This window comes from Canis aureus, chromosome 14, assembly GCF_053574225.1.
Source record: "Canis aureus isolate CA01 chromosome 14, VMU_Caureus_v.1.0, whole genome shotgun sequence".
Lineage (NCBI taxonomy): Eukaryota > Metazoa > Chordata > Mammalia > Carnivora > Canidae > Canis > Canis aureus.
In genome coordinates this window covers 57388858-57414587 of record NC_135624.1, presented here as the reverse complement: position 1 = coordinate 57414587, position 25730 = coordinate 57388858, and the positions used below count along the sequence as shown (strand labels likewise).

At 33.1% G+C, this 25730-nt stretch overlaps 1 long non-coding RNA gene across 1 annotated transcript in view; it reads right to left on the bottom strand.

Moving 5' to 3' along the window:
* The window catches only part of LOC144283706 (uncharacterized), an 87641-nt gene extending 62304 nt beyond the window's left edge, over positions 1–25337 (bottom strand). The window contains exon 1 of the long non-coding RNA XR_013352268.1: positions 25260–25337. This is a non-coding gene — a long non-coding RNA (uncharacterized LOC144283706). The remainder of the gene's footprint in view (positions 1–25259) is intronic.
* Positions 25338–25730: the final 393 nt, after the last annotated feature.

Genomic DNA, 25730 nt, shown 5'->3' with positions numbered 1-25730 from the left:
TTTGATGTTAGTCAAAGACCTCAATTATTGGTCATTCAAATCACCAGAAGGATATGTATTTATTAATAATAAAGGTACAGGGACTCAATTCAAAGTGGGGATATATTTTAAATTCCCATCACCAACCCCATAAATTTAATATTTGGAACGATGAAAAAAATTAATAGTCACAGAGCATGTTCAGTTTCATATATTTGTATATTTTTACAGTTAAACCTGAAACTCAAAAGCCATTTGCTAACATAAAACTTTTCTCTCTGTAATTTTACTAACTTTTAGCTACTAAAAATGTTTCTCTATGTGAAATATGTAGGGCTGATTCTGCTTGTAATACCCAATGAATTATCTCATTTCATGTCATTTGTTTTATTTTTATGAAGATGGTATATTTAGGTTTCACTAATATAGTTGAAATGTATAAACTTGTATTGAATCAAGAAAAAATATGTTTCATAAGACATATTTTATATAGCAAGAGTGAAACAAAACATCTAAATTTAAAATATATAAATACAATTACTAAAATCATCAGCATAAAGCTAAACTGTTTGCAGTTCCCTAAGTTATTCTCTTTCCCTTCAGAAGACTAAATCAGGAGCATTTTGCTTAATGCTCCATACAAAATGACAGTAAGAAATTAAATTTGTAGGAAAAAAAAATTCTTTTAATCCTAACAATTATGTTTTCTACCAAAAACAAAACTGATATTTTCCCTCAGGAAAAAATAAAATTGAGCCAGTCACTAGAACACTGAAACATTTGAAAAGCAAGATATAGATCTATGTACACTAACCAACATCACATTTTCTGCTCATTTTTACCCAAGTGAAACTTAAAAATAATAGCTTTCTCTTTTCCTGTTTGTATAGTATGTTTTAAATGAACTACCAATTTCATCCTCAGAGAAAAATAAGTTTCTTGCTATTTGAGGGGGTAAGAAGTTCCCCTTCCCTCCGCGCAAGCCAAACTGTTTCTTCATATGAAGTATAAAAATCAAGTGACATTCAAATTGAGTAAAACTGTCTATTTTTTATGTATGCATCCTTATGTGATCATAAATCATAGGGATATTCCCTCCTCAATTTGTACCCCATCCCCAATAATTCCTTTGGCCCTTACTTTTTGCTGTCTTTTTATTATTCTTTTCTGAGCCTAAACAACTTTTATTCTTGATCATGTTAATTTCTCTGAAGTTTCAGAGGGTTTGAGATATTACCCTACTTGTGAGCTGACAAGTTAAGCTGCAGGAACTTCAGGAATAGTGACAGAAGACACGAGACGCCTGGGTCAGAGACAAAGTATTTTATTACTCACAGCATAGCAGACAGCACTGGCTTCATATTTGCATCAGTTACTCACTCTTGCCCTTCAAGTCTCATGGGGCAAAAAGGAACAGCCAAGGCAAATGGTGCACACAAAACGAGTTTGTGTTACTGCTATGGTACCTCAGGCTTAGGGAACCTTGATATGTTATCTTGTAATGGGCTGCAAGGAAACATGCCTGACCTTTTCCCCAGAGAGAGATACTGTCTTTTTTATTCAGCATACTAAATTAACATACTCTCTGCTCTAGAGGAAGATATTACCTTTATCTTTCAAGGTTTTTTGCTACACAAACATCTCAAAAAGACTGGGCATAAAGCTGGCAGTGCCTTGGCTCACACAGCATACATACAGGAATGTGAATAATCCAAGTAGAATTTTCTCCCAACATAACTCCCTTCCTTTTTTTTTTAAACTCCCTTCCTTTTAAAAAAAATGTGTATATTAATAAGTTAAAAGCATGAGAAGTTACCTGCCCTAAACATGTATACACATGCAGCACACAAATATCTATCTGTATTGTAATGTTTAATTTGTTTAGTGTCACTGTAAAATGATGTGGGACAGTACATAAGACTGTGCTTTGTAAAGTATAACATATACAAATTTAATTATTATTGTTCTGTCAATATGTCTATCATTTAGATCTTCATTTTTATTTAGCATTGGCATGTAAATACTTTTTTAAAAGATTTTATTTATTTATTCACAAGAGACACAGAGGGAGATGCAGAGACACAGGCAGAGGGAGAAACAGGCTCCCTGTAGGAAGCCTGATGTGAGACTCTATCCCAAGATCCTGAGATCATGACCTGAGCCAAAGGCAGATGCTCAGCCACTGAGCCACCCAGGTGCCCTGGCACATAAATACTTCTTAACAAAGGTTATGCCTTCCCTCATGAATTTTTCTGTATTAGAGGAGGGTTCTATATAAGCAAAATGATCTCTGAGATTTAGAATATCTAAGTGTACAGAGTATACGATGCTGAAAATATTCCATGATTGCTATTAAATATTTTCATTGTTCCAAACAGTTTATGAAAAGTATCTGTAGCAAATAATCTTCTATTAATTCCTTTTATTTACAGATAAGGACTGAACTATATTTAGCCAGGATGGCACTATCTGATAGTGATCAGTAATTTTAAATTTCCCAGCCACTACATTTCAAAAGATGAAATATGTTAATAATATTGTTATTTTATCCAAAATATCTAAGATAATACCACTTAAACATATGCTCATTGTTTTAAAAGTTACTAGTGAGAAAATTTCCATTCTGCTTTTCATACTAAGTCTTCAAGACCCAGTGTATACTTTATAGTTGTAGCACATCTCAATTCAGATACTGTTTTTTACTGGACTACGGTTCAAGTGTATTTATGTTATAGTTTTTCATTTCATATAATTTTTTAAAATTTTTTATTTATTTATGATAGTCACACACAGAGAGAGAGAGAGGCAGAGACACAGGCAGAGAGAGAAGCAGGCTCCATGCACCGGGAGCCTGATGTGGGATTCGATCCCGGGTCTCCAGGATGGCGCCCTGGGCCAAAGGCAGGAGCTAAACCGCTGCGCCACCCAGGGATCCCCTCATCTAATTTTTATTTCAAGTGCTCAATAGCCACATGAAGCTATTGGTTGTCCTACTATACAATATAGAGTTAGAAGCTACTGAAAGTAGAATTTGTGTTATTTCTCAAGTCCACTTGGTAGACTCCTTCCCACCACATTCTATTTTCAAAAGTGCCTTAGATACATGGATTACTTTCAGGCCTGGAAAACCCATTTCAAGGAGACTCAATATAAAATATTTGCAAGACCGTGCTACTGAGCATCAGTAGATGGAGACCAACAGCACAGGAGTAAACAGAAACCATATCCAGATCAAAGTGGAAAGAAAGCTTCAGTAATAAAAGCAAGGGTATATCTTGAAGATTTGAGGTATATATTAAGAGTGAAGAGGGGTGGGAGGAGTGAAGGGAGAGGCATTGAGCAAGATATTAAGAGACAAGGAAATACTAATGAGACAAGATAGGAGATTGAAATAAACCTAAGTCATTGTGAGAGAGAAGCAATTTAAGGATACAAATATCAAGGAAACTATAAAGAGATAAATAAGTGTTTGAATTTGAGAACTCAGTTCAATTCCCCAATCCACACACACACAAAGACCTATACACATATATGCACACACATACACAGAAAGTGAATGGAAGATAATTGGCTAAGAGTAAAAAATCTAAAAGGAATATAATTATAACTTTAATATTTTGTTATTATCTTGAAAGTTGACTACTACTATAGTTAATACTGGGTTAACACTGTAATAATTGTAATTCTGTAATAACACTATGTTAATATATTACAGCAACTAATGAGCTTAAATAGATTTTAATTGCAAACTGAAATGTCCCATTAATCTCTCATGATTTGTTATGCATTGGATATCTAGAAAAAAATTCCTAATATATTTTATTTTTAACAAAACTAGCATAAACCAAATGTTTAAAGTATTAATATGCAGCCTAAGATGAACCACCCCACATATTTTTATCTTTTAAAATTCCCTATTGATCAACTGTTTTCTTTATATACAAAATTCTTCAATTTCCTAGAGATATGAAGAATGTCAAAGATACATATTGAATGGAGGCAATTTAAAGTAGACTCATTACAAACAGATTTATACCTGATTTAGCCAGTTGTTTCAAAAGAATGTTTCATGTCCTTTTAAAGATTTTTAAGTGAAAGAAAAGATACAGTTGAAATGCATAACTGAGGTTCCTCCTTATTTAAGTAAATACCACAAAGTGTAAACACTATAATATGAATATTTTAGCACATACAGCAAGCAGATTTATCAAAACCCTCGGGAAACATGAACTCCAAACCTAATGAGAGAACACTTGCAAAGGACAAAGCATATGATTTGGAATACTTTGAAAAGAAAACAGATGCAGGGAAATTAGTGCTATATCTTTATAGCTCCCATGATGCTCTTTAGAAGCGACTGAATGCAACATTGATCTGTCAATATCTGTTAATATCATTATACATTAAACTATATGGAAATCCATGCAAATTGGTAAACCTACTGAATATAATTTTATATTTTTCTTCTTTTGTTGCCCTGGGCATTTGTATCTTTATTACATGCTCTCATTTTTTTTTCCTTATGTGATTTTGTTTTCTTTTTTCATTTAGTATTTCATGCTGTCAGAGCTCCTATGGAATAATTTTAAAACGTGATTTTAAGCATATCTCATTGCTTAGATATGCTCTTTCTTACCATTCCCAAATTCAGTTTTTTGTTTGTTTGTTTGTTTGTTTAAGAGACAATGATATCAGCTAAAGATTATTCTCAAAGCCACATCCTTCCGACATTATCTTGGATAGGAGCACAGAGAAATCCAGAATGTTGTGTTGTAGCTTTTTTACTATGTAACTATGTATCAGACATTTTTCCTGGAGACAGTTCATTAAAAAGGCCTTGGCGGCTGTTTTCTCTCCTTGTGATGGATGTTATGCTCATGTAAAGTGGGAAATAACTGCTATTACTTTTTGTTATGTCCCCTGGAGGTTCTTCTGCTTCAGAAACTGTACTTATTCTGGATTTAACAGTCAGACCCCTCAGATGTGCCATATTTAATTGGGCTACATGGAGGCATCCCTAATAAAATACTACACATTGCTGTGAGCCTCAGGATTTTTCCTTCTGATTGTCTTCACATGTGCCATGCTTAAGGGAGACTGTGAAATACAGGAAAGGTAACAATACTTTGTCATAAAATAACCTTGTTAAATCACAGGACAACTAATAAATTCAATCATGTTCCACATTATTGAGCTTCTACTGTCTTCTACGTTGTGCTAATGGGAGACCCTTATCATTCCTAACCTTATATCTTCTTTGCTCTTTTCAATGCCTAACATACAAAGAACTCACATTTGTCTATTATCTTAGAAATATGGGCTTGCGATCACAGAAGTCACTGGATAAGTGCGGGCAGACAGGTAATTTATCTTACTCAGGAAAACAACAACAACAACCAGAAGGTAAATAATAAATCATAAGAGTAAGCTAAAGAAAACCCAAAGTCAACTGATTCATCTTTTATGCAAGGTATTAGTTTTTCTTTATTATACTTACCACTAGGATTTTTTTTTTTTTTTTGGCATCTTTGGGTAGAAAAACAAAACTTGCTATGATAGCTGACCAAATCATCTTATTTCCCAACACCTGTTGAGACTTTTCTGGACATATAATTTATTTATTTATTTATTTATTTATTTATTTATTTATTTATTTATTTATTATTTTATTATTTTTCTTTTAGGGAGGTGGGGCCAGAGGGAGAGAGAAAGAGAATCTTAAGCAGACATCAGCTTAGCAAGGAGTTGGAGGTAGGGCTGGATCTCACAATCCTGAGACCATGACCTGACCTGAAATCAAGAGTTGGATGTTTAACCGACTGAGCCACCCAAGCATCCCTCAAGACACACAATATTATTTTATTTTTCCTTAAGCTATAATAATAATAATACATTTATTTTTATTATAGTATTTCACATACATATTTATCGTATAAGTTATTACATGATAAGCATTAGGCTATGTGATCTACATACATTGTCTCTAATCTTTACCATAAACTTACAAGGTTTCGGTTGCACTTTAGATAAAGAAAATGAAGCTTAAAGAGGTTAAGTGACTGGCTGAGGGCTTGCAAAATGGCTGTTGGGACACTAAAGACACTTCAAATGTAGAGTACTTAATTATTGAAGTGACTAAAGCACAAAGAGTAATTTTCTCTAAAAGAGAAATTGAACATAGCTACATAAAATATAAACTTAATGAAGAGCATCTGAGTGGCTTAGTCAGTTAAACGTCTGTCTTCAGCTCTGGTCATGATTCAGGGGCCCTGGGATTGAGCCCCATGTTGGGCTCCGTGCAAAGTGGGGAGTCTGCTTCTCTCTCTGTTCCTCTTCCAACTCAAACTCTCTTTCTTTCCCTCTCAAATAAATATATATATTTACATACACATATATATATACATATATATATAAATTTCGTGAAATAGGAATGTCTATTAATATGTCAAAACAAATTAATAAACTAATTGTATTTTTAAAGTTTTCCATCCAATAAACAGGAAAATATTGAGAATTTTAGATTCCTGCAATATTTAAACTATGGTTTTAAAAACGAAATATGGGATCCCTGGGTGGCTCAGCGGTTTAGCGCCTGCCTTTGGCCCAGGGCCTGATCCTGGAGACCCGGAATTGAATCCCACATCGGGCTCCCGGTGCATGGAGCCTGCTTCTCCCTCTGCCTGTGTCTCTGCCTCTCTCTCTCTCTGTCTCTCATAAATAAATAAATAAATAAATAAATTAATTAATTAATTAATTAATTTAAAAAAAAGAAACAAAAATATAAAAGTCATAAACTATTAATAGAGGGCTGAAGAGGTCTTTATTCTCCTAAGATCTTTGTTACATCAGAAATTAATCCAATAATTCGATAATGTTTGTAGTAACAAATGGTATTACAATGACCCTACTCAAGGTTCTTTGATATTTATACCATCTCAGCCTGAAAACTAGGATACATACCTACAATAAGAAGCTTTCAAATATTTCATATCACAGTGCTTTAGAGAAAAAGTTATAATATCTCCATAAGCCAACTTGATTAGTATTGGAGGGTGTTTATTTAAGGGCAGTATTACATGAAGCTGCGGTGTGAAATAACACATTCACAATTAGCACCAGGTTGGTTTTTCAAACAGGCAGTGATACAATTTTAAGAGTTCCCCAAAGCATTTTAAAGACTGAGCAAACATTTGTGTCATTACAAAGCCATAGTTTAAAGCTTATGAGCTTTCCACCCTACTAAGAAAAGCATTTAAAACAACCCACAGAGGATAGGGTAGGACAAAAATAGGTGGATCTGTAATTACTAGAAGCACTATGGTTCAGCATACAAAATAGGATCTCTCCCTTATCTATGAATATTTAATGACAAAATATATTTTCTTTAATAGTCACCAGTAGTCAGTTTTTTCTGTTTTCCATGCCCTAGAAATCTTGACTCTATAATTTTTTTTGTTGTTTATGAGAAAAACTAATTTAAATTATTTGGTTGCCTTGGATGTATTTTTACATCTCAAGCCATATATGCTTCTATGAATAGTATTTCTGTTTGGGATAAATGTTTCCATTTTACCAAAAGACTGGACCCTCATTTGATTCCAGTTTTCTTCAGGATAGATATTGTCTCAGTGCCTAGAACAATTCCAGAGCCATTGAAAGGATATGGACTTTTGTTTAATCGGTCTACTGAATTACAGTGAACTAAGGGTTGTAGTTTATGTTTTCTCTTTCAGCAAATATCATTTATTTCTTTGGCTGCAATACTCTCCCAAGCCCAAGTATGAGTCAAAACAATTCATCTTTTAGAATTACATTAGGCTTCTCATGAAAACCTTGCAACCACTCATGGGTTGCCAGTTGCCATCCACACATATTCACATTAAGTACAGTGATGTGGGCCTTGATTCAAATTTCTTGAGTAGAGAGAGAAAATAATTGATGATGTATTTTTGTCATTGGTTATTGCTTCTACCTTACACAAGTACCACCCTAGTCTTGCAGAAATATAACCATAAGAGCTCTGGTCTTCAGATAAGACAGCCCTGTTCTACATCAAATAACCTCCAGGAAAAAATATACTTTAGGGAATTCTCTAAACATTATCCCCCCACCCCCAACTCAAACAATAATGGTTGTTATGTATTTATTCATTTCTTATCCTGGATCAAATATTGTAGTAATTCCTTCATATTAATTATCTCACTTAATATTCACAAAAAACAAGGAGATAAATAGTATAAATTAGTTTATTACTGTTTACTTACATAAGTTACTTTATTCTTTATAACTAACACCCAGAGTAAAGTAACTTACCTAAGGTTTCATGTAGTTAGTGGTGGAGCTAGAATTTGAACACAAGAATACTGTTTTTCTTGAAAACACTGCATCTCCCCTTGATTAGTTCCAAATTTCAAAAATATCCAGAATACAAAATAAAAGCAAGGATTCTTAGAATTGGGGGCAGCTCAGGACTCCATGGTTAGAGCAACACTACCTTGTTTTCAGTCACTGAGCTCTTCATTCCTCTCCCTATCCTCAGATCTTACATTTTGTGTTTAAATACACAATAATTAAATTAACTTTTAGAGCTTTACAGTGTAAAATGTGGCAATTGATGATTATTCTTGGGTTATCTCAAAATAATGGCTAAGAATTACTTAAAATGTTAGAAAAGTATTTAGTATATACTAAATACAAAAACTTTCAGTAACATGAAGGACCCCTGTATTCAGACAGAGAAATAGAACTATCTCTTAGGTGGTGTACTTCAATAGCAGATCACGTTTTTGCTCAATATATAGACTCGTATATTGCAATCTGCTCTTTCCAGTTTCTATGTGATAAGCTCCTTTGGCCTTATAAAATTCTATAAACTGCTTCACATAGAACCATTCTAGAAAACACTATTACTGGAAAGGCTACTAAAGTAGGCAAGTGTTAAAACACAGATAATAGATGGCACTCATACCTCAAAGATTTCTTCAAAGAATACTATATTAAAACACATCATGGACAGGAATGTTGAATTCTCACTTGATCTTTTATATTCAGTGTTTTTTGTTTGCTTGTTTGGGATAGGCAGTGTCACCACCACCAAGAACAAGAGTCACCTTGAATGCAAGGAATGAGCAGTATTTTTTTTTTTTCTCAATAGTACACACTGTATCCATATTTTAACAGAATCTTAAAAGAAATCTTTGGCATCCCTACTATAAAAAGTGATAGCATACTTTTTAGAAATTTTAAGAAAAAAAATCATACCCTGAGTTGTGTCAGTGGCTTAGCGCATAGATAAATTTCAGTAAACTACACTAATTTTGAGAAACAAAACAATATAAACATAGAAAGTGGATTAGCAATTTGTCTACATGCTTTCATAGTAGTCATTCCTTTACTGCAAACACATTTATCATCTCTCTTTTCTGACTCTAACTTCCCCTCCCATTTCCTTACCAAAAGATTTTCTTCTGATTCATTTAAGTTACTCTCTAACATTAGTTTCTTCCCTGAACATCAAACAAACAAACAAACAAAAACAAAAATGCCTGACTAAAATGAAAAGCAATAGCAAGCACTATCAGAAATCGCAGAAATTCTTGGAATGCAGAATATTGATTCATCAAAACCTGCATTCATTCATTCAACAACCAATATTTATTGAGAATTAGACATGTTTTTAATACCTCTCTGAAAAGAACATAACCATAACCTTGTGTAACTTAGTAAACTTAAAATTGCATTTTCCCCCATTATCCCGACACTAATTGTTCCCTTTGAAATAAGAAATAGGAATTCCTTATTGATATTAATGCAACTCTGTGCTAAAACTCTTGTGTTTCTATGGTCTAGAATGAGCAGGACATGCTATCATTTGTAGAAACAAAGGAGTAATAACTGTAATTGTTTGAACAATCAAATCACTAGGATTTCTTTTTTTGAGAAAATAAGAATTATCAATAATTTTAGCACACTGCAATTACGTTATCAACTAATCACTTTAAAATAATACAAAAGCATATTGTGTGAGTCTGGTTTTTTCAGCACTTGAAGATTCTATCAACTTGAAGTATCTGTGGCATCATGACAGATGGTACGTTTCTTTAGAGTTTTCTTTTAATATGAAAATGTGTGCTAAATGTGGATAACCTGTTTCTTCTCTTTGAAACAACCGTTTTATGAGCTTTCTGTCCAAAGTTTAATTAGCTCTTCCACACTTTGTCCCTTTTACAAAATTGCAGTTATTTTCATTTTCATTTGGGTTAAGAAAAAGGTTGAGATGTATGTTTAAAACATTAGCTAGTCACCAAAGAGTAGAACTGCCTCCCGAGCTCTGCCAAGGAGAGTAAATTGCTTGGAAAGATGTCAACACTGAAAAACTGTCAATAACTTTTTTGGCTGCTGTTGTTCAAAACATTTTATTAGTATTTGATCGTGTTTTTGAAACAGACCAAAATACACTCAGAATTTATAGACTTTGGAAACAAATAATTATATATGAAGCCAAAATCCATTCCCTTCTCATTATACCATTTCTATTCAAATGTATGAATCCATATTTGAAATTCTGGCATTATATATATATTCCTGGATATGAGGTATGCTCCATCTGGATCCCATCCAGAGCGCTTTAATAATTAAAGTACCAGTGAAATGCCTTGTAATGTTGAGGAAAAAGCACACAACAAATATCCAGGAGACAGATTCCAACCATTACAGTGGTCAGATGCCCTAGGCTTCAGTTCTGAAAATGAGAAGAGAATTCTTTCCTTCTCTATTTTAAGGGATCGTTGTTAATATGAAATGAAATCTAAATCTAAATAAATTTTTACAAATTAGAAGTATCCTATAAAATATAAGTGCTTTTGTATTGTAAACACTTGGTATCGACAGAAGTGTGCCAAAGAATCTTAAGATTTATTTAGCAAGTGCAAAATGAATTAAGTGTAAAAAACAAGACAGAAATAGGCATATATAGTACATACTCAGCTGTGTAAAAAAAAAAAAAAAAAAAAACAAAACTTAGAAATACCAGAAGATAAACACACTAAAATGTTAATTATAGGTCTCTCTAGGTAAGATGACTAAGGTGAATGCTACTTTCTTTAATATTATCTGGATTTGTTTTCAATGGTGAGTATTTATTAGTTTTATAAGAAAAATATCAAGGTAAGACTTGTATGTATTTATTAGTTTTATAAGAAAAATATCAAGGTAAGACTTATCTTTCTTTCACTCACACCTCACTTATTTTACTGATTAATAGTAAATATAAGATGCAAACATTATAGCTACATTAATCACAATTGCTTTAGAAATAAGATTTGGTTAACACTGGAGTTTTCAGGGACGCCCGGGTGGCTCAGTGGTTGAGCGCCTGCCTTTGGCTCAGGGTGTGATCCCGGAGTCCCGGGATCAAGTGACGCATCAGGCTCCCCAAAGGGAGCCTGCTTCTCCCTCTGCCTATGTTTCTGCCTTTCTCTCTCTGTGTCTCTCATAAATAAGTAAATAAAATCTTAAAACAAAACAAAACAAAAAAACTGAAGTTTTCACAATCCTAGCCCTGGATATCTCTTTTAAATATATTATCTACATCTTCCATCCATTACAAAATAGAGAAATATTTTCTTTCTTATGTGGATTTTTAAAGTTTTTCTCAAGATTATTATTTTTCTCTTCTATAATACATTAAAATTTCCATTCTCTTTTACAACATTTTGCATGGGATCAGCTTTTTTTAAATCAAGAGTTTTTTGCTCTGGGGTGGGCCAACTTCTTTAGCTCTCTGTGTCTTGCCTGAACACTAGCCAGGAGTTGTAGCCAACATCTTACATGCTCCTGGGGATCCACAGACAAGGTATACTCACAGTATCTTTACTCCTGCAGTTCATGGATAGTGATAGAATGACTCTCATACTAAAGAACAACTAGAAAATGTCAAATGAGATCTCAGTTTTGTGTATGATGCCCTCCGGAAAAGTAGGAATGTAATAAGTGTGAAATAGTTCTTAAATAGTTCCATGATACTAATGAGGTGAAAACTGAAATCATTCTGCTTCCCTATATTTTTTCTACTTTATAATAAGGTCAAGCACTAAAATTGTTGAAATTAAGGTTTGGTGCTGTAGAATTTAGGTCATTTTTTTTTTTATAACCTTATATGAAGTGTTCAAGGTTTCAGAAACTAAAAAATGAGGATGGGAAAGGAAATGTTTGATGGAAAGAGATAATTTTTTTTCCCTAATATCTATCAGGGAAAATATTTTAGCCTAGTAAAAGGAAATTTAAATGTGGATCATGTACTTCTTTTATTAAGGCTCCATTTCCCTCCCCTATAAGTTCCATGAAGGGCAGCAGGGTAACTCTCTCAATAGTACCTGTGTTACCCATATGAAAGTTAATTGAACTCAAAAGGTAAGTCCTCAGTACTTCAATCTTATTCAAAGACTATTATAAAGTGCACTGATTAATGAATGAATTAGGTACTTTGAAAACCATCTAAAACATAATATATAATTATCTTCCATTAGGGGAACATATCAGAAAGTTTTATTTTCATTTTTTTAAACAGTTGAGTTCAGGCCAGTTTCTCACCTTGTTTCATTTTTCTCATCTTGCTCCGGCTTGTGTTCAGAACTCCCATTGACTTCCAGAAAGATCTTTGCATTTGGCTCAGCTTCAATAGTAGAAAACAAGATATTGAACAGAGCCAATGCTTCTGAATATCTCTAAAATAACAATGTTCCACCTTCTAACTGGCTACCCCACAATGTATTTTTCATCATCAATATCAAACAGTACAAATGACACTGTACAAAATATTTTATAAAATGAATTCAAAGACTATAGAAGGGTTGCTTACTGTTTTGTGGAATTTTTATTTTCTGTTATTGTGGATATAAAATTTCATGGGATCCTTATATATCTTGTGAAATTTTTAGGGTAGATGTAAGTTTCTCCATTGTGCAGAGGAGAAAACATGGAATAGAACCGTTAGCTGTTTAATAATAACTCCTAGCTCTGTCAGCAGTCTGTGTACTTCAGACATCTGACAGGCTGCAGCATTACTTATGGGAGTTTTACAGGTCATTCAGGTGCACTGAGTATTGTCTCTAGAACGTAAGTATTTTTCATGTATGTACGTACTATAATATTGAAAAAATTTTAGATTTCACTGTCTCATTCAAAGACACTGTCTCAAAGACAGACTGAAATGACAAGAATTTTTCTCATTATAGTATCAGTCTCTTCAATAGCTATGACAGTAACACAAATAAGCCATCAGTATTAATGAGTGAGGCAATGAATCATATTTGAAAGAATCCACAAGTTAGAATTCTCTAATTTATTAATAAAATATGGATGAAGTAATTCTTATTTTTACCTAAAATACCATAATATTCATAATTATCTTAGAATTATGGGAGAAAAAAGATTACATATTAAATGATGACAGAGGAGAGAGCAGATGATGGAGAATAAAAATTTAAAGGACTCAATAACGAATATGATATGAAAGGAAGAGTAAAACCAAAGATCTAACAGACCCTGAAGGAATACCTGTGGATGAAAAACAATAATGTGAAATAGAGACAAAGGATATTTAATATATCTCCTAAAGGGAAATAATACCACTCTGCTTTCCTTTCGGATATAATTATCTCTATTCTTATCATCATAAATATTATCAAATTGTTGATTGTCTTCTTATTCAATAAGGTAAAATGTGTGAACAAAGGGCATGCAAGGAAATATTTTGATGTTTATAATATGAAAGTATACTTACAAAAACAATAAGAAACTCATCTGAACATTTCTCTCCTATCTCTTACACAAAATAAAAGCCTTAAAATGTGGAAAGAGGGGTGACAAACACTGTCGGTCATGGTGCATGAATGAAATCCCATTGCATCTGTGGTAGAGATGAGAAAGAAAAAAAAAAAAAACAAAAAACAAAAAAACCAAACTCTGGTGGAGAGGAAGAAATACAAGCTAGGTTCAGAACTATGCCTAGAGAGAATAAAAATCACTGGGCCACACACCCAGGACTCTTACAGACTATCTCACATAGAGGCTTCATTAGAGCAACAAAGAATGCCTCACAAGTTTTCCCTCTTTTAGCAAGTGTTGAGGAAAAAATAATTTGTGAGACACAGAGCCTCTCTGAGGCACAGTACAATGAGAAAACTTAAAGCTGAAAGGAGAGCAATCTATGATCAGAAAACAAAATCTTCCAGCAAACCATTTCCCACACTAAACACAAGGTATCACTAGAGGAATTTGAAGCCAGGGGTGCACTGGGGATAACTATGGAAACAACAAACCTCAAATCTGACTCAACTTCAAATGAGATTATCTCACATCTTGCACTAGAGACAAAACAGAAGAAAAATATTTCCAGATACAACACTGATGTACTTCACTTCTTATTGTCTTACAAATGATGTCTGTCCAACTTTCTACAGAAATATATGAGACCTATTAAAGGGGAAGGAAAACAATACCCTAAAAGGTGAATTAATTATCAGAACCAGATCAATATATGCCACACAGACGCTGGAATTTTTTCAGAAGAAACTTGAAATAACTATGATTAATAAAGGCTTTAAAGGAAAAGATGAACAATATGCAATGCTGGGTAAGTAATTTCAAGGGATACATGGAACCTATACAAAAGAATCAAATGGAAATGCTAAGAATGCAAAGAGTAAACGGAGATGAAGAATGAAGTCTTTCAAGAATTCTTGCTATAAATATATGCTTTGAAAGACAGTCCAGCACAAACCTGCCAATGCCACTCCTCTAACACGTGCAGAAATGAGAAATTCATGGAAAGATTATGTCTCCACAGTCCAAATTTGAATGATTATGTAATGTTTCTATAGAGAGTAAAACTCTTACCATGATATTATTATATGTACTTTTCTGAATGTTCACAGTATTTCATAGCTTAAAATAATGTTGAAAATACACAATAGTTTTAAAGAAATATTTAAATTCTCCTATACTTCTCCAAAAGGGGCAGTAGTGCCACATCCATCAGGAGCTCCACACTCCAGTGCTAGAATTCCTTTGGTGAGGTAAACCTGACATCTATGTAAGTATCTGATCTTGACCCATTGATGCTTGAAGACAAACTGCATCAATTAGAATTTTTTTGGTTGCAATAAAAGAAACAGGTTTTTACAAGTTGAACACAGTTTTTAGACTCTTGGTAAACCACACTTTTGACAAATGACTGAAGTGGATTCTTACGAACCAATGTAACTCCTGTGCCAGAAGGAAGGACCCATACTACAGAATGCTAAATATAATTAACATTTTTCCAGTCCAACATTTGAAGTTCATATTTCAGCATGGGAGCATTGTTTTTGTCTAGGCTGGATCAAATGACAACACCCAGTTACTACCCATCACATATATCCGATAGAAGAGGAGAGTTCTCAAACAGAAATGACGGTACTCTTAAACTTAGCCCAAACAAATAAAAAAAAAAAATAAGACAAAACAAACAAAAAAAAAGAAAGTAGATGCAAGAGATTCACTGAAAGAGCAGTAGGAAAACAGTATTATTAGAAACTTCTAAAGACTCCATCCTATTGCTAAGATACAGTTACTACATATCTCCATCAGTACTTTATGAACCTAACAACTTTCACACCTGGTCCTAATATATTTTGAACCTTGGTTATCAATATCCCTCATTTTCTTCATCTTTCTTGTTCTCACTTATTAGAAAAAAACTGTAGGACTCAACAATGATATTAAATTGATTCCTCCTCATAGTTACAACTGCACTGCCTCCTTTTAGCCTTTCTGCTGACATTCCAACTATCAGGATCTTCTCATTTCCCCCTGACTTCCAGGTTCTTGCCTTCATTTTTCTTTCAAAAAACAAATTGGATGACATAATCTAGTACTTAAAAATGGAAAAACCTATAATAAAAACTCTGTTAATGTCCCATTCTAATATCCCCATGGCATAAGACATAGATCTACTCAATCTCTATGTAATTTAAAGAATAAATTATTACAAGTAAAACACTGCAGTGAAATCTATTTTAATTTACCTAAAACAAGTCAATTAAATTAGTGAGTAAAAAGCTCACTTTTTCAGAATAAGTAATAAATAAAATAACATTTCCATTTTTTCCTCGTTTTTCTTATGGCATTATTTTATTTTTACAATGGCAGGATAGTTTATTTAGAGTCAATGGCTTCCTTTATAAACACTACAAAATTAAATATGATGTATCCTTTAATCAACAAAGACTACTCTGAAAAAATAACTACACAATGATCAAAAGATCTTTATCAATAGTTCTTGTTTCAAACTGCGGAAGGAGACTCGATGTCTATTGACAGATGAATGGATAAAGAAGATGTGGTCTATGTATACAATGGGATATTACTCAGCCATCAGAAAGGACGAATATCCACCATTTGGTTCAATGTGGGTGGAACTGGAGGGTATTATGCTGAGTGAAGTAAGTCATTCAGAGAAGGACGATCATTATATGGTTTCACTCCTACGGGAAATATAAGAAATAGTGAAAGGGATTATAGGGGAAAGGAGGGAAAATCAGTGGGAAAAATTAGAGAGGGTAACAAAACATGAGAGACTCTTAACTCCGGTAAACAAACAAGGGGTAGTGGAAGGAGAGGTGGGGGGGATGGGGTGACTGGGTGACAGGCACTGACAGGGGCACTTGACAGGATGAGCACTGGGTGTAATACGATATGTTGGCAAATCAAACTTCAATAAAAATATATTAAAATACTTATTTCAAAATATTTCTTGAAAAAATTAGTATGATTATGTAAAATGACAGCTAGATGAAATAGTATCATTGTGGACAAAGAAAATGTCCAGAAGTGCTTACTATAATTTTAAAAGGCCAAAAATGTCATTGAAAGGTAAAAGTTTTTATAATAGATTTATATTCCAAAGACAAAAGAGTTTGTATCCTATTTTAAATGTAGCAAAAACACTTTGATCTACTTCCTACTTTATTAAAAAAAACTATTTAGCATATCAAGTGAATTTAATAACATTTATTTGGTTCTAAGTTACTTAAGCAACATATTTTTTACCATAGTTTCTTTTAAAAAATTATATAAAACTTCAGTCCCAAAGTCTAACCAAAAATATTCCAAGATTAAGTTAGAATGCTTGTAATATGCATTTAAGCTACTGTAAAAATATGAAGACGTCTTTCCTATTTGGGTGTGTAGGAAGATGTGTGCAAAGGCTAACAGTTATACATATGCAAAACTTATAAGCAAGATTGCTTGAAAACTGTTTAAAAACCTGAGGCTCTAATTTTATGTTTTGAAGGAATGGGTGAAATCTATTTATGATCATTAATGTTGATGTCTTGACCTTTGCCCTTGCATCACATAAAGTTGCCATCTTCATATTTTTTTATGCTTTAAAAAAGAGCATGCTGTATCAGGCCCATTTAGATACCGAGCGCCAGAACTTAATCCAAAATTGTAATTCCTAGATTACCATATTCTACTTTGTATCAAGTAGTTTTACTCAAAAAATAAAACAGAATGGGGCAGCCTGGGTGGCTTAGCAGTTTAGCACCTGCCTTCAGCCCAGGGCGTGACCCTGGAGACCCAGGATCCAGTCCCATGTCGGGCTCCTTGCATGGAGCCTGTTTCTCCCTCTGCCTGTGTCTCTGCCTCCCTCTCTCTCTCTCTGTCTCTCATGAATAAATAAATAAAATCTTAAAAAATAAATAAATAAATAATAAAACAGAATGACTTTTAATTTTAGTCAATCCATCCACATGCAATTGAATTAACTATGAAGATGCTCTCTGTTTTCTATATGAAAAAGGGAAAGGCTGCTCATATATGTTAACAAGGTATCAAAAATCTGTTGGGGAAGATAATGAATTCAATTACAAATTCTTTAAAGACCTATAATTTGCTTATGCTGGGGTTAAGATGGAACATATATTTTACCGGAAGATGGGTATCAGTAAAAATACATAGTATAGAAATGTATTAAAATATCAGAAAGCAACAAATATAGTTACAGTACTCTTTCTGCAAGGAAAAGAAAAATAAATATGAAATGGATCATTAAAATAAGTTAAATGAGAGTTAAATTTTTCATACATTTATATATATTTAAGAATTAGATATTCCCTTTTTTCCCTAGAGGAGTAGTTGGATGAGAACATGGAAATAGTACCAAAAGGTTTTACTTCAGCCTATTATTTTTTTAAGATTAAAATAAAGCCATTATGTAAAGGTTCCAAAGAAAACCAACTCGTTGTAGTTCAGAACATAATAACAGCTGAATATAAAAGTCCACACAGACTTTAGAGTGCTCAAAAGAAAATATAGAAATACAAAGAATTATTTGTAATAATTTTCTCATGAAGTATTCATTAGTCACATTAATATTTCCATTGTCTATTAGTATGTTTACCAACTATAACTGTATTTGTACATTTCAATGATAGAAAACCAAACCAAAAGATTTCTATAATATTTGCTGATTTTAAATATCATTGCACACTTTAATAGTAACTTTTAGAGTACATTTTAGAAAAAATAACAAGTTGAAAGAAAAATTCAAGCTAAGTGTTTCACAGTATGACAAGTTTTGAATAAAATGAAATCTCCATTTAAATATACCAAATAGAACATTAAAACATAGTTGCTACGCATGTGAAATAAAGCCCATCATCACATTGACTTTGAATTTCAGCATCTACTTGCTGTGAGACCTGGAGCAGTCATATACATTCTTCCCCTCAATATATTCACATTGAAAAATAGATTAGAAATAGTATTTCCATTAGAAGGTCATCTAAAGATTAATGGTTTAATTACTGAAAAGTTCTTAATGCAGTTCTCACTAAATAAATGTTGGTATTATTATTAACTGATTTGTAGTAGGATCTGCAGATTGTAACTGCTGCCTTGAATCTCTCACTTGGGTGTGTTTTCTTAACACAGAATAAAGAAGTTCACTGAAGTTTCTGGCTGACCTTTTCTGATTTGGTGTCATCCTCTCCCTAAACTGTCTGAGCTTTGGGCCTCTAGTTTAGTTCATGCTTGACTATTTTCAAGCAGAAGAAATGTGTCCTGGTCAAAGCATATAAATATATTTGTTCATGTTCAGCATCTCTTTTATGTCTCTAGATACAATTGAAAAGCCATGGAAGGGCAGCCCCGGTGGCACAGCGGTTTAGTGCCGCCTGCAGCCCAGGGTATGATCCTAGAGACACTGGATCTAGTCCCACGTCGGACTCTCTGCATGGAGCCTTCTCCCTCTGTCTGTGTCTCTGCTACTCTCTCTCTCTGCATCTCTATGAATAAATAAATAAAATCTAAAAAAAAAAAAAAAAAAAAAGAAAGAAAAAGAAAACCCATGGAAGCCTTTGAGCTCTGGGGACCCTAATTTAGGACCTGAGATAAATTGATGGTCAAACTCACCTACTGAAACACCTATTAAAAGTTTAAATGATTTAATTTCCATTTTCCTCTTCTTTTCCCTTAATCACTCCTTTAAAACTATACAAGAATACAATCTTATTGTTTTTAAGTACTGGTTATAGACTTACAGAAAAGATTAGTAATATTTTTCCTGAAACAACTTCAGTCCATTCCAGAAGTCACTGTCACCACTGTCAGTATCATATGTGTATGTCTAATAAAAATCTATTTTTTTCAAGTTATACTACATATTTTTCCTATAAGTTATATAAATATAAAATTTAGGGGGATCCCTGTGTGGCGCAGCGGTTTAGCGCCTGTCTTTGGCCCAGGGCGCGATCCTGGAGACCCGGGATCGAATCCCACATCGGGCTCCCGGTGCATGGAGCCTGCTTCTCCCTCTGCCTATGTCTCTGCCTCTCTCTCTCTCTCACTGTGTGCTTATCATAAATAAATAAAATAAAAATTAAAAAAAATATATAAAATTTAAAGTTATAAATACAGGGATGCTTGGGTGGCTCAGTGGTTGAGCATCTGCCTTTTGCTCAGGTCATGATCCTAGGGTCTTGGGGTAGAGTTCTGCATCAGGCTCTCCGCAGCAAGCCTGCTTCTCCCTCTGCCTATGTCTCTGCCTCTTCCTGTGTGTCTCTCATGAATAAATAAATAAAATATTTTAAAAATAAAAATTAAGTTATAAATACATGTAATATTTAAAAATAATATGCAAGACATAAGAGGTATATTTAAGAGGTCTATCTACTTGATAAGAAAAGAGATATACCCCTAATACATACATACCTAATGGATTAATTTTTATGTACTTTCTAACATATACATGTTTACATATATACTTGTATGCAAATGTTAGCATAATCTGTATATAGATAAATACAGAGAAATTCAATATTTTTAGATTGATCCTTGACATTCCTACAAGTGTTACATTATTTATAAATATACACACAAACATAGATACACACACATAAATAATTTCTCAATTGATGGACATCATTTAACATACACATTTCTTATTTTTGCTTCCATAAACAATTTGCAATAAATGTTTTTGTATAAATCTGTTAGAATATGAATTTACAAAATGTATGTACATGTACATACATAAAATTAATGAGTTTTGGGGGAAATTGCATGCACAAAGTAAAATTTCTGGGTAAAAATGGATCCGTATTTAAAATTTTAAAAGATATTTATAGCATAGGCCATTGAAATTGGGGGAAGCTGTTAAAAATTCCAGAGTCTACAGCAAAAATAAATAACTGTATAAGAATTTTTTTAATCCACCAATCTTTACCATTGGGGAGATGGGAGAGTGACAAAATCTTGTCACCAGAGCTAGAACCTTAATCTGGCAAATTGTTTTCCAGTAAGTTTATAGTAATTCCCTCTCTGAGTGGAGGTATATGAAAATACTCGATAGAGTAGGCAGTTAGCTAAACATAAGTAGGGAGTGGAATTAACTGTTGAAAAAGAAATAGCCAACCACCTCCCCAAGGCAAACAGCCAAGGAAAACCCTGCAGAACACTCTTGGACCTTCCCTAAAACCCTGGTCCTATAGTAACCTATAGCTTCCTTATAATACATTTACATTGCAGTTTTGATCCTCTTTTGTGGGATGCAGATGGTTGCCATGACAGTTCCTAGAAGGACCATATAGAACCAAACACTTCCCCTCCTGATGGTAGGTGGATTCTCTTAAATGATTTGGAGGCAACCTCAGTCAGAGACTACCCTTGCTATGACCCACTACCCATGCAAGTATAAAAAAATAAGACAATCCTCACCTCCACCACCATCCAACCCCCAATGCTACCACTTCTGGGCCTGCCTACTCTTACACTTTGAGAGTATACTTTCTCTTGGACCACTATTACATGCTTGCTTAAGAGTTCAGCTCTGAATTCTTTCTTGGTCGAATTCAAGGACCAAAGCCAGGGAACAAGACTTCCCCTAACATAGTTATCTCTGCACGTAGTATCATCAACCATGGACATTATTCTTTTATCCTCTAACTTTGTTGGTTAAAACTATATTACAGTATTAATTTAATTTCCATTTCCTTGACATTTAGTGAGATTGAACAAAATGTTATGTATTTTACTGGTAAAGTGATTTCATTTATTCTGAATTATATCTTTATTAATTATCTATTTTCCTCTTAGGTTAACTTATTTCTCATCATTAAAAGAATTCCTATGATATTATGCACGTTGATTTTTATTAGTCATAAGTTTGCATTCTGTTTCTTCATTTGTAACTTATTTATGTTGTCTTTTGACTTAAAAATATTCAATTTTAATCATTTAAATATGTCTATGTTAAGACATATTAAATGTGTCTTTATGGCTTTGCCCTTTCTTTCCATACACAGCTTCATTTATTTGAATTACACATTTGTGATCATAAAGCTTTTATTTTAGTTTTTTTAATAAACTCTATCTTGCAACCATACTTCATGGTTACATATATTTCTTCATGAACATCAATTATAATGTTAGGTTTTGAGAGATGAATAACAATTCATATTATACAATTCATATTATACCATATGGGTAGATTTGAGGGGTACCCATATGAGTACCACATAATATATAGTTCCATTTTTGAAAAAAAAAATATAATTTGCATACCAAGTCAAGACAAAATTTGTTATGCAATTTGAAAAATATAAGTTACATTCTTCCCCAAAAGAGGGACCAATCTAACTCTAAAAGATCATTTCCCTAAAGATAGGAAAATATTTAGGTCTATTTAAATGCCCAACACATAACTGAATTGCTGGATTTCTGCACCACAAAGCATGGAAGATAAGATTTTAACCAGGAATATTTTTAGAGGAGATGTTGTCAGTTGTCTAACTTGACCTTTTCTATCAAATGTATGATTTTGAATAGTTATGCTCGTAAATGGTCCTGCTAGGGTCAGTCAGATGTAAAATGTGTCAACAGTTAATTTAGCAAATTGATCAAATGGGTGGGTTCTGTTATTCTCCTTTTAAGATTGCATACTATCTTCCAAATTAAACAGAGTTCTTTTTTCCCATAGTTGTCTCAAAGTGCACTTTCTGACACTACTTAAAAAGACCAAATGATATTTCAAAGAGCACAGGTTTTAGGATGGAAAAAAAGATATTTTTAATACAGAATGAGACATTCTCATATTTACTATAGTAAACAGAGTTTTTTTCTAAAAGTTTACGTGTTTATAATATGCATAAAATGGAAATGTGGTTCATTGAATGCAAGAGCGGTGTCTTCATATTTGTCAGACTGATGCCTATCACAAAATTTGGATAAAAATCTGAACAAATTATTTAAAAATACATGAAAGGAAGACTGATGTAATATTTCATAACACTTGAGTTGAAATCTGATACAAGACTTTTCCATTTATTCTGACCCCATAATAGTTTTTAAGCTTCAAACTTTGAAGAACTTTTGATAATCTTGGGTAAATGAGGAGTTGATGTAATTTGATACACAAACACTTTCTAACCATAGTATTTCACTGTAGTAGACTGATGAATGTCATGATAACTCATGATCTTGGCTATTTATCAATATAAATTGAGAGTACAACAAAGACAGAATAGCAGTCTGGGCCTCTCACATATTTCACTGAATTTTCAAACCCAAGGTCAGAGTTTATTAAGAAGAAATAGACTGGAAATTAAGGAAGCCAAATTTTTAAATACCAACATGTAGTAAGTGCTTACATCATGTCAGGACCTCCACTAAGAATGTTACCCATGTATTGACTTTAATCCTGAAGCAGCTATATGTGATAGGAACTACTAGTAAGCCCTTTTTTTCAGATAAGGAAAAGGAGATATACACAGTTGAACAACATCATCAAAGGAATCCATAAACCTCTGATGGGAATGTAAATTGGTATAGCCACTATGGAAAACAGTATGAAGTTTCCCCCCAAAAAAATAAAAATAGAAATACCACATGACCCAATAATTACACTCCTGGATATTTGCCCATAGAAAACAAAAAATACTAATTCAAAAAGACACATGCACTCCTGTTTATTTCAGCTTTATTTACAATAACCAAGCAACCTAAATGTCCACTGACAGGTGGATGGATAAGGAAGATGTGGCGGTGTACGTACATATATAATGCAATGTTATACAGCCATAAAAAAGGATGAGATCTTGTCATTTGTGGTGACTTAGACAGACCTAGAAGGTATTATGCTAAGTGAAATCAAATACTATATGATTTCACTAATATGAGGAATCTAAAAAAAACCAAACAAACAAACCAAAACAAACAAACATACAGAAAGCAGAATCAGACCTAGAAATACAGAGAACAAGCTGATGGTTGCCAGAGGGAAAGGGGCTGCAGGGATGAGTAAAATGGATGAAAGGGAGTAGGAGATACAGGCTTCCAATTATGGAATAAATATGTTATGGGAATAAAAGACACAGCATAGGAAATAGAGTCCATGGTATTGTAGTAGCATTCTATGGTGACAGATGGTAGCTACACTTAAAGTGAGTATAGAAAGAAGTTGAATCACTATGATGTAATCTGAAATTAATATAACATTGTATGTCAACGATATTCAAATAAAAAATTTAAAAAGGAATTTACAAAGCTAAAATATGAACCCCTATTTTATTTCAAAACTCATGTTTTTATCAACTATACAAAAATATATATTAGAGTGTGTATGTGTTATTGTTTGATTTATCATTTTTTCCTGTGTGAGACCTTTCTTTTATTGCTAGGATTTCTTATCAAAACAAGAGCGAGAATTACATATCTCTGATTATTCTAACAGAGGCCAGAAAAACAAACCACTTCTAATATGATATATTATTGGGAACAAAGCCCCTTTCAAAAAACTTGAACAAAATGTTTATTATTTATATGTGTAAACAAAAGAAGATGACAGTAATTTTTGTTAAACAAACAAAAAAGAACCCATAGACATTCAGAGCCAAAGTGTATGAATTACTTTGATTTTAGGAGTCTGATTATGAGATTAGAGCAATCAGCACACCATCTCAGTCTTCTTGTATATATCCATTCATCACTCCTTTATTCATTTAACACATTTAAGAAGAGAGCTTTGCTAAGCAATGTGAACATAAAGATGAAGAAGATATATTTCCTTGTCTTAAGACAATTTTTTATCTAATTATAATAGAGCAGGATAAATGCTTCAAAATAAATAAAAGAGTTTAAACAAAGTATTGTGGAGTAAACAATGAAGTGATGATTTCTACATAATTATGTTTGAGGACTCTCTCATATAAGTGTTAGGTGATATAAAACTTGAAGTTCATAAGACACAAAAAGTGGAGGCTATTCTTGATACAGGAAACAATGTAGTAAGCCAATGGTGCATGTTAATTGTCCACTGCCACATAACACATTTTTATCACCTTTACCCAAAACCCTACAAATACATACAATCTCTCATCAAATTGCATTGTTTCTGTAACCAAAAGCTATAATGCATTGCTTTCCAAAAGTAGGTACTTCAGAAGAATATTTATCAGTGCAATACTGTTATTTGGTACGAATTGCACTCATAAAACCTTGCATTTGACTTTTTAGTGAGTTAATGATAAAGTGAGATTTAAAACATTAAGACTTTTGTTTTAGTAAGGCAGACTAATTTGTACCAACACTTTTATTGAGACATTTGGAAAATATGAACAAAAGATGATCTCTTTTCTTGAAAATTTTAAGAAGGCTTTTAAAAAGTGAAAAACTATAGGGTCAAGATCCAGAAGAATAAAGAAATGCAGAGAGACAACATAGGATATTTCATCACTTACCTCTAAGGGCATATGTGGATTATAGAAAGGAGAGCTTCAAAAGTTAAAGCAGCTATTTGGATGGTGTAACAAGACTATCAGTAAATTTGACCCTGAGATTTGTTGCTATGTGGGAGCTTTTGATTACCCGCCATACACACACCCTCGTTAGGTTTAGATACAAAAGAATAGGGAAAAATGGATATTGTTCTTTCTAGAGATTAGAGACAAGAGACAAGCTTCAAATGATCTCAGTCATTGAAATTAGAAAATAGTGTTTCTGTTTCCCCTAGCTACTTCTCAGAAGCGAACATAAATCTTCAGTAGAAGAATATAATTATTCTTGGCCTCAAATATTTCTCCAATTTTTACATAGAATGATTGGTTTTTAATTAAACGTAATCAGACTTTCAAACACACAAGAAAGTGATAAAACAGACAATAAAAACAGTCCAACAAATGCCTCCGATAATGAATTTATTAGATGGTATT